Raw genomic sequence first — 9,724 nt, 5'->3', positions numbered from 1 at the left:
TTGTTTATATATTTTGTCTGTTTTTCATTTGCTTAAGATAAAAGGTAAATCATGTCCCTGTTATTCTATCGTGGCCACAAGCGAACGTCAGAGTTTTGATTTTTAAATGGGGTATGAATCAATTTTATGTCAGAAAAATAAGAGCAAGTATGACCATGATCCAGTCATTTAGCCTCTTCTTAGTTTATTTTCCTCATCTGTAAAACAAAGAGGTTAGTCTAAATGATCATAAGGTTCTTTTCTGGCTCTAAATTTTGTAATTGTAGAATTAAGTGCAGGTGTATTTTTGCAGAGAGAACTGATATATAGTCTCCAAAGTGATGGTTTAAAGATTCAGAACTATGGGAGCCCCATATTACTATAGTAAAGTAAATTCAGAAGAGAAGATTTGAGTTTTAATAGATGAAGGAGCCTTTAGTTACAAACTTGGGAGCAACAACACAAGTCCCATAGCACAGACATGTAAAGTGACCAATAATTTGAAGAAGAGAAAGAGTATAGGAATATTCTTAGTTATTATTAGTTTCATTATTGTTTACAGGGCCTATGTACTGTGCATTGGACCTGGTAGGTGTTTAATTAATATCGTTGACTATCTCAGTGGTACTTGAAGCCATTTTCCTAACAGAGAAAAGTAATTTAAAAAGTTCCCACTATAGCAAAAGTTGGAAATGACTTTTTGTGGGGAGGACTGGTCAGTGGTACAGCCATATAATGGAATGATATACAACAGTCAACAAAACTGAAGCAGAGTATGTACTAACACAGAATGCTTTCAAAGATATAGTGTTAAATGAAAAATAAAAAAGGTCACTATAATTTTATGTTTTATAGACTTTTAATGTTTTATATATTTTGCAATAAAAATATTTAAAAGGAATTGAAAAAGCAATGTGTATAAAAGCATGTTACTATATATCTTACATATATTATATATAAATAAAATCTGTTTTAAGGCATTATATACATACATGCTGGTATAGTCAGAGAAAACATATAGAAAGATCTACAGACTGGTGAAACTGGTGCCTCAGGGGAGAAGGTTTGGGGACAGTGTGGAAGAGAGACTCACTTTTCCCTGTATGCCCTTTTATATTTCCTTTGAATACTTTTACTCATGTGTATATTTTATTTAGTTTCTTAAGATGCTGCCACTGATATATATATATCTCTATCTATCTATCTATCTATCTATCTATCTATCTATCTATCTATCTATCTATATTAGTGAAGTCACTGAAGTTCTCGGCAGTGATGGCGAACCTTTTGAGCTTGGCGTGTCAGCATTTTGAAAAACCCTAACTTAACTCTGGTGACGTGTCACATATAGATATTTTTTTTAATATTTGCAACCATAGTAAAACAAAGATTTATATTTTTGATATTTATTTTATATATTTAAATGCCATTTAACAAAGAAAAATCAATCAAAAAAATGAGTTTGCGTGTCTTAGGTTCGCCATCACTGTAAAGCATTCGATTTCATTAAGCAGAAATTTTCCCCATCTGTAGATTATGTGTTTAGAGGAGGTAGACCACATCCATTGTTTCTACTATCACTTCAGGAAAGTACAGAGCACCTCATGGCTATAATTAATTCCCTATGCCTTATGAACAGAATCATCACGCTAAATACTTAAGTGACTGGCATCAGGAGGATAATGCTTGCTTAAATGTGGGTGCTTGAGAGAAAGAACAAGGCCACATGTTTCTAATGATCTTATGTACATTTTATGGTATTTAATTAACCTTTATTATCTAAACCATCCATTTTTCTGGCTTCCAGAGAAGCTACCTAAAAACCCCCCAAAACAACAACACAGGGTGCAGGAGCTAGATAGCAAGGCTGTATGAGTCACAAGATGTTAACTTGTGGCCAATATGCTACTTTCCAATACTACAGGTAATGTGTGAATGTGTTTGGAAGAGAGTGAAATCCAGCACACCACATGGGGACACTACCTTTTATGTTTTAGGGAGCCAGTTATACCTCTGGCAAGCTATCTTAAAATAATTTCTAGCCATAACCTGTATTCCTATGAGTGTCTGCTGTTCTTCAGGTAAAACCCAGCCAAGTATTTCCTGGAAGACATGGGGAGATATTTGAAAACATATGTGCAAGTCCAAGATTAAAAATCCATGGCTCATTATGTAACTGAGAAAAACTGCTAGGATTTGCAATTATATATGCCCAAGGCACTTTCTTTGAATTCTGTTATCTGCTTTAAAATTTCTGGCTCTGTTTCTGAATTCTTGAAATGCCAATGCAGCAAATAGATAATGCCAGAAAGATGCCTCTAAGATCTAGCCAGCCAATGAAAGAATATAGAAAATATGATTCCTGGATTTGAGAAACTTATCTTTGTTATATGAGAGATATTATTGTGTATAAATTACTATTGCACATGAATAATAGGAAGGAAAACATTGCTGTTGAGGGAGAAATATTATTTAAAAGAGCAATGATTGATGCTTCTCTGTCTCTGGATCTGTTTTTGTTCATCAGTTTATGTTGTTCATTATATTCCACAAATGAGTGAGATCATGTAATATTTATCTTTCTCTGACTGGCTTATTTCATTTAGCATAATGCTCTCCAGTTCCATCCATGCTGTTGCAAATGGTAAGAATTCCTTCTTTTTTTTACCACAGCATAGTATTCCATTGTGTAGATGTATTACAGGTTTTTTTTTTTTAATCCACTCATCGATCAGACTGTCAAACCTCAGAGGGAAGGTAGGGGAGGGTGGGGATAAGGGGGAGAGTTCAACCAAAGGACTTGTATGCATGCATATAAGCATAACCAACGGACACAGACACGGGGGGTGAGGGCATGAGTGGGGGGTTGGAAGGCAATGGGGGGATAAGGACACATATGTAATACCTTAATCAATAAATAAAATAATAACAAAAAATAAATAAAAATAATAAAAGAGCAATGATTTTCATGGATTACATTGACAGGAAGAGTCCTACTTTCAGCCCCAATCTAAGCCAAAGGTCAAGAATTTTTAAAAAAGGAGACCATTATGAGGGGGTGCAGGTATAGCAAATAAAAATGCAGGATGCCCAGTTAAATTTGAGTTGTCTTACACAATATTTGGGACATACTTACACTAAAAAAATGATTTGCTATTTAGCTGAAAGTCAAATCTAAGTGGACGCTCTATATTTTATCTGCTAATCCTAATTGCTACACAGAGTAGGAGTAGATGCATTATATGTTGTCGTCTTTCTTTTACCTCTTGCTTCCCCCATGGCAAGATGAATTGCTATTGACACCCTCCACATAACTAGGACCCAACCAGGGCTTAAGAGCACAGCTGAATTCTTGCTATGCTGCAGAGCCAGATGGAGGAACAGACTATAGAGTGAATTAACTCAAGAACAACTGGGAGATAAACCCTTTACCACCCCCCCTCCCAAATAATCCAGATGGAGGTGGCCTTATAATATAAAAGATGAAAGTTGAGCCTTTTAATTTGGATATTAGAAGAGGGTGACTCCAGAAGGCTGGAGGACTTTAAAAAACTCCATAGTATGGAAATTCTTGGAGTGAGTGAAGGTGGAGGTTCCATAAGCTATAGCAATGAATGCTGGATATGAGATGGGTGCACCTGCTATGTGGCATCAGGCTGAGGGAGCTCCTGGTTTATGCCATGCTGTCTTCCAGAGCTGGAGAACATGGGGGTGAGAAGGCAAGTGTGTACCCGGTCAGTGTGGTTCTGTGGTTGAGCATCAACCTATGAACCAGGAGGTCATAGTTCGATTCCTGATCAGGGCACATGCCCAGGTGTGGGCTTGATCCCCAGAGTGGGGTGTATAGAAGGCAGCTGATCAATGATTCTCATCATTGATGTTTCTCTCTCTCTCTCTCTCTGAAATCAATAAAAATATATTATAAAAAAGAGAAGGGTAGTGATGGTATGCATAGGTGCATTTGTTCAAAGAATTGCTGAGGGTCTGGGAGACCATGTAAAGGATTTTGGGCTTAATTCATGAAGTAGTGGGGCTCCTTTTGGGGTTTCTGAGCAGGAAATGACATGATTATAGTGGTGCCTTAGGAATATTAATCTGGCAGCTCTTTATAGAGTGATTATGAAGGGAAGAAAGTGAAGATAGGGTAATCAACTGAGAGGGGATGTAGTTAGGGCTACTGCTGGTCCATATGGCATGTGTACGTGAATTACCAAAGGCACCTTCCCTAGGGGGATGCAGATGATGGCACTCATTTGGCAAAAGACTGTGTCAAGGCACATGGTTTGACAACTAAACCAGAGGCTAGATTTTTCCCTTCAATGTCCTGTTGGCCAGTATAGTAGTTGGTTAATTAATACTAATGGCTTAATGCAATAAAAGATTTATTTCTTGCTCATGTCCCAATCCAATGCCTGTAGGGTAGCTCTCCTCCTAGTGGATGTTCAGGGATTCAGGGTACCTATTTTTATCTTATAGTGAGACCTAGAATATTTAGCCTCCATGATCACCAAGCAGGGGAAGAAAGAGCTGAAGGTTCTCGCAGAGGCACCTTTGACCAGACTTTGGAGTGATTTACATCACTTCTGTCCACATCCCGTGGCTAGAACATGCTCCAACCTGCTTACCAAATAGGTTGGGAAACCTAGAGGACAGGAACTTGAGCTGCTCTGAGTTTAGAAAGCACTGGAAGATGATTCTAGCAATTGGAAAAGATTGTAGGGATAGCAGAGGAAATCAGATACACTCTTTTCAGTTTTCATTTTGACCATAATAAAAAGAATAATAACTTTTCTCTCATGCAAACCAATTTAATGAGCATTTGCATCTAGCAGTTTGGGTTTTCTAGAACTGTATTTGTGCAAAATGATGACTCATAAATACAGGAGGGACTTGAAGACATCTTGTGGCCCATGCTACTCTGTTAGAGCATGACAGACGTAAGCCTAAAACCATTTTAGAAATATACACATGATTTAGTTTCTACCTGTTAAAATTTGTCTTACTCCATTGACTGTGATACTGGAGTTCTAGATGTGATGAATATAAAATTTACCCCAGGTCCTTTGATGAGCAAGATGGCTAGTGATCACTGGGAGACAGTGAAGGAAGAAGAAAAACTTTCCTACCACAAAATCAAAAAAATCTGTGTGCAACTCTGTTTACCAGAGCTTCAGTGAGCCTCCCTGTTACCAAGTTAAGCTAATGGAGGACAAAGATAGTCTGTGAATACTTAAAATACTATTGCATGGTCTCAGACAATCAAAATAGACCCTTGTCCAATCAGAATTTTGCCATATTGGTGAACATCGGCTGTGATTTATAGCCAAGGATATTTTAAGTACAAGGTCATGAGGAATCATAACTATAAGGCAGAGTTTAAATAAATATTTCCGACTTATCAGTATGGCATCCATGTATCTTAGACTTTCCAGGAAAATTCAGATTTTAAGTATTAGATTTAGTTTTACTTCATTTGGTGAGAAAAATATGGTCCCCCACAGCCATTTCTGTCTGGGATGAGTTGGTAAATGCAATCATTCTAAGTTGTGGAGGAAAGCTAATCAAGTACATTTTGTCTTAGAGGCACACAGAATATTAAAAGTTAAAGAGCTGCATAGATGATTTTATTAGGCCCTTATTTTTAAAATGAAGAATATTCCTATAAAAGGGAAAACAAAGCTAATTGGATTTTTTTAATTATTTAGCAATGTGGACATAAGTTATATAAGGTTTCCTCTGATGCTTGAAAAAATAGCTATTAGAAGGTATTTGAACTTTCTTAGAATCCATTTGCAGTATCTAACAATATGTAATGACAAACCTTTTATTTAATCAAATCCTCTCTGTTGAAAAAAAGTCCACTTTCTCCATTCATTCATTCACCCATCCAGTCATTCAATAACTATTTATTGAGCATCTCCCATAGGCTAGGCACTATTATAGACACTGGGAATACGATAGTGAATCCATCTGATTCAGTGATTCTTTGTTAGGATTTTGCTTTTTTGTAAATGAAATGTTGAGTCTGACAGATGAATAGAATATTGGGTTTGGGATAAGAAGACCTGAATTCTAAATGTGATTATACTGAACCATGAATTATATTAATGGTATTAAATAACTTGTTACTCAAACCCCAAATATCATTTATCTTTAGTTACTTTTCACCTAATCAGTTAGCACATCCTTCACTATTTGACATTTGCCCCCAGCTATCCATTTTATCTCCCACTTATTTCTTGTTTAAATTATTGCATCCAAAGCCATGCCATATTTGATTGTGTAGGTCATCTACTGCATGTAACAAAGACATTAGTGCCCAGCAAACATCCATGTGCTCCTCTATATTTCCCAGACTCCCTTGTTGTTAATTCAGAGCTACATGACTTCTATTTATACTACTTACATATTAGACGTTCATAAACTCTTTGTTTCAACATATGGTAGCACTAGCTTTTCATAATACTTGTCTAGAGATTAGCTTTTAAAATGTTTGCCTTTCTGCCCTTGCCAGTTTGCCTCAGTGGATAGAGCATCGGCCTGTGGACTGAAAGGTCACAGTTAGGGGCACATGCCCGGGTTGCAGGCTCGATCCCTAGTAGGAGACATGTATGAAGCAGCCAATCAATGATTCTCGCCCATCATTATATTTCTACCTCTCTCTCCCTCTCCCCTCCTCTCTGAAATCAATAATAATAATAAAAAAGGCACGTACCTTGGTTGCGGGCTCCATCCCTGGCTCTGAGGTGTGTGTGGGAGGCAACCAATAGATGTGTCTCTCTCACATTGATGTCTCTCCCCCTCCTCTCACTCTCTTTAAAAATCAATGGAAAAATGTCCTCGGGTGAGGATTAACAACAACAAAAAAGTATGCCTTTCATATGTGAATACAGTTTTGTCCCATTATCATAGGGCTTTCACTTTTTTCCTGATTTTAAAAGGAGCAATTATTATTGCATTTACATAATTCATTATTTCTCTTGAGTTCACCTTGGGTAAGGGTGCTGACTCATTTGGTTGGTGAGAAGCTGGATAGTCAGTTTGGAGAGTAACTCCAACATAGTCCACCTGACTTCATAAACAAAACCAGGACCAATGTTTACTGGAAATAACACATTGGAGAATTTACAAAGGCCAATATGAAGGCTGAGACTGAGTTGAATTGCTAAGTACTGAGGGTGGGAGAGGGTGGTAAAATCTGTATGTGAATATTAGAGGGATTAGGAGAGTTGTAGAAAATTGAAGGGGAAAGCAAGATACAGGAGTATAACAGGGTATCAGAGATGTCAATTCTTGTGTCTGCCCCCTTCCACTTCTACTAAAGAGTCTGCAATGCTCAAGCCCATAGTCCCTGCTGAAAGGCAGCCACCAACACCTTGCCACAGAAGTCTGGAGCAGAATTAATACCTGTCTGAAGGCCAGATGACCTATGATGTGACTTAGTAAAAAAAGATTAAGACCCAATAAGATTTCCCTCTCTGGAGAACATTTACGAAGAAACTGAGAATTGGATAGTTAAGATTGTGTCATGCCATGAAAAAGATGAAATGATAAGAAAACATAAATTACCAGCAAGCAAAAATCTAAAGGTGAAATAAAGAATGGGAGTCTGGCCCCACCGGTTTGGCTCAATGGTTGAGTGTCAATTTATGAACCAGGAGATCATGGTTTGATTCCCAGTCAGGGCACATGCCCGGGTTGCTGGTTCAATCTCAGTAGGGGGCATGCAGGAGGCAGCCAATCAATGATTCTCTCTCATCATTGATGTTAATATCTCTCCACCTTTCTTCCTTTCTGAAATCAATTATATATATACTAGAGGCCCGATGCACGAAGATTCATGCAAGAATGGGCCTTCCTTCCCCTGGCTGCAGGCACCGCCTTTGCTCCGGCCCGGGGCCACCTTTCTGCCTTCCCATGCTGCCCAGAGGCCTGGAGCAAGTGTCTCGCCCCGCCCCTGGCCGCTCAACGCCTGCGCATGCAAATTAACCTATCTTTGTTGGGTTAATTTGCATACTCACTCCTGATTGGCTGGTGGGCTGTGCAAAGGTACAGTCAATTTGCATCTTTCTCTTTAATTAGTGTAGATGAATGGGAGTCTGTCGGCACTGAGAGAAGAGCAGAAAATGATCTGGGGGAATGTGAGAAAGATGGAAACCTGGAGGAGGAGGTCTCCAGTTGCCTCAGTATCTGATGGCAGTTCAGCCCCAGGTAAGTTTCAGTTAATGTGTTTTGAAGTGAAAACAGTTCAAAGTCCTCCTTTCTTTGAAGTAACTTGAGTTACTTGGTTCCTTGCACCTTAAAGAACTCAAGTAAGTTGGATGGACTTTTCAGCCATTTGACATGTCAGTGTAAGAGCCCAGACGAGCAGGAGTATATTTTAAACTAAAAGATTAGCCTTGAAATAAATATGTTAGCTCCACTTGACTTTATGTGAATTACAAGTGTACTTGTAAATTGTGTCAACACAATTTATAGTGGGCTGTTTTTAGGACCTTTACTCTTTGTTTTAAATACCAACAGTTGTGTTATGACATGTACCACAGACCTGAAATGGCATTCAGCCTTTGGGCCCGGAAAACTTGTCAATCACCTATTTCTTTTTCATGTTATCTTGACTCTGGATTTAGATCAGATAGTAACAATAGTGTCCACAAAGGTTTGCTTTAGTTTATGGTTTTTGTAGAGCTATAAATGGTCCAAGAAGACACCTGTCAGACATCATGTCAAGGTAACAGGATGGAGAGAAGTGGTAAGAAGGTTATATCCCCTTCCTTTTTAAAAAAGATACATTTTTATTGATTTCAGAGAGGAAGGGAGAGGGAGAGAGAGAGATAGAAACATCAATGATGAGAGAGAATCATTGATCGGCTGCCTCCTGCACACCCCACACTGGGGATTGAGCCCGTAACCTGGGCATGTGCCCTGACTGGGAATTGAACCATGACCTCCTGGTTCATAGGTCCATACTCAACCACCGAGCCAAAGTGTCCATGCTCCCCTTCCTTTTTATGATGTTTTTTAAAACAGAAGTCCCACACAACATTTTTGCTTAGATATCAATAGCCCAAATTTAGTGGCTACACCCATGCAAGGTTACTGGAAAGTATTATATTTTAGCTGAGTGGTAATAGGACCATCTAAAACTTAGGGATTGGTTATTATGGAAGAATAAAAGAAGAGATATAGATAGGTAATATGAAGTTTCTGTCACAGGTATTTTAGATATAGTTGGTATTTGATATTTCTTGATTAATTTTTATAAACTTGATGATCATATTCTTTGAGGTATCACTCAAGTTGTTAATAAAGATCATAGATCCAAGAATTTTCCCTCTTCTTATTGTTTACTTTATAATAACAACTAATAGCCCAGTGCACGAATTCGTGCACATTGAAAGGAAATTAATTGGAAGAAATATTTTACTACACTTGATCTTAGCCCAAAGGCCAAGAAGCGCTAGGAAGAAATATTTTAATATTGCTATTTGCCCTTTCTCTATAATAGAAGTGTCAACCAAATTCATGATCGACAATGACAGATGGAAACATATGTGCAACTGGCACCAGTGAGAGCTTTATATGTATCGTGCATACGCAAGTCAACTTAGCCTTTTATATTATAGAATAAACTTGCTTAATTAGACCTGTTCTGATTTAGCGAACCTTTTTCCAGCCCAGTGAAGCACCTCAACTTCTCTTTCAGGTAATTGTCAGCAACACAGCAGTAAATACCAACATGAAG

At 38.1% G+C, this 9,724-nt stretch overlaps 1 pseudogene; it reads right to left on the bottom strand.

Annotated features, from left to right (window-relative positions):
• Positions 1-9,305: 9,305 nt before the first annotated feature.
• Positions 9,306-9,441, bottom strand: LOC132223227 (U2 spliceosomal RNA; annotated as a pseudogene).
• Positions 9,442-9,724: the final 283 nt, after the last annotated feature.

Source organism: Myotis daubentonii, chromosome 1, assembly GCF_963259705.1.
Source record: "Myotis daubentonii chromosome 1, mMyoDau2.1, whole genome shotgun sequence".
In the NCBI taxonomy this organism is placed as follows: Eukaryota; Metazoa; Chordata; class Mammalia; order Chiroptera; family Vespertilionidae; genus Myotis; species Myotis daubentonii.
The sequence above is the reverse complement of the archived record's forward strand: the minus strand, read 5'-3'. Positions and strand labels throughout refer to the sequence as shown.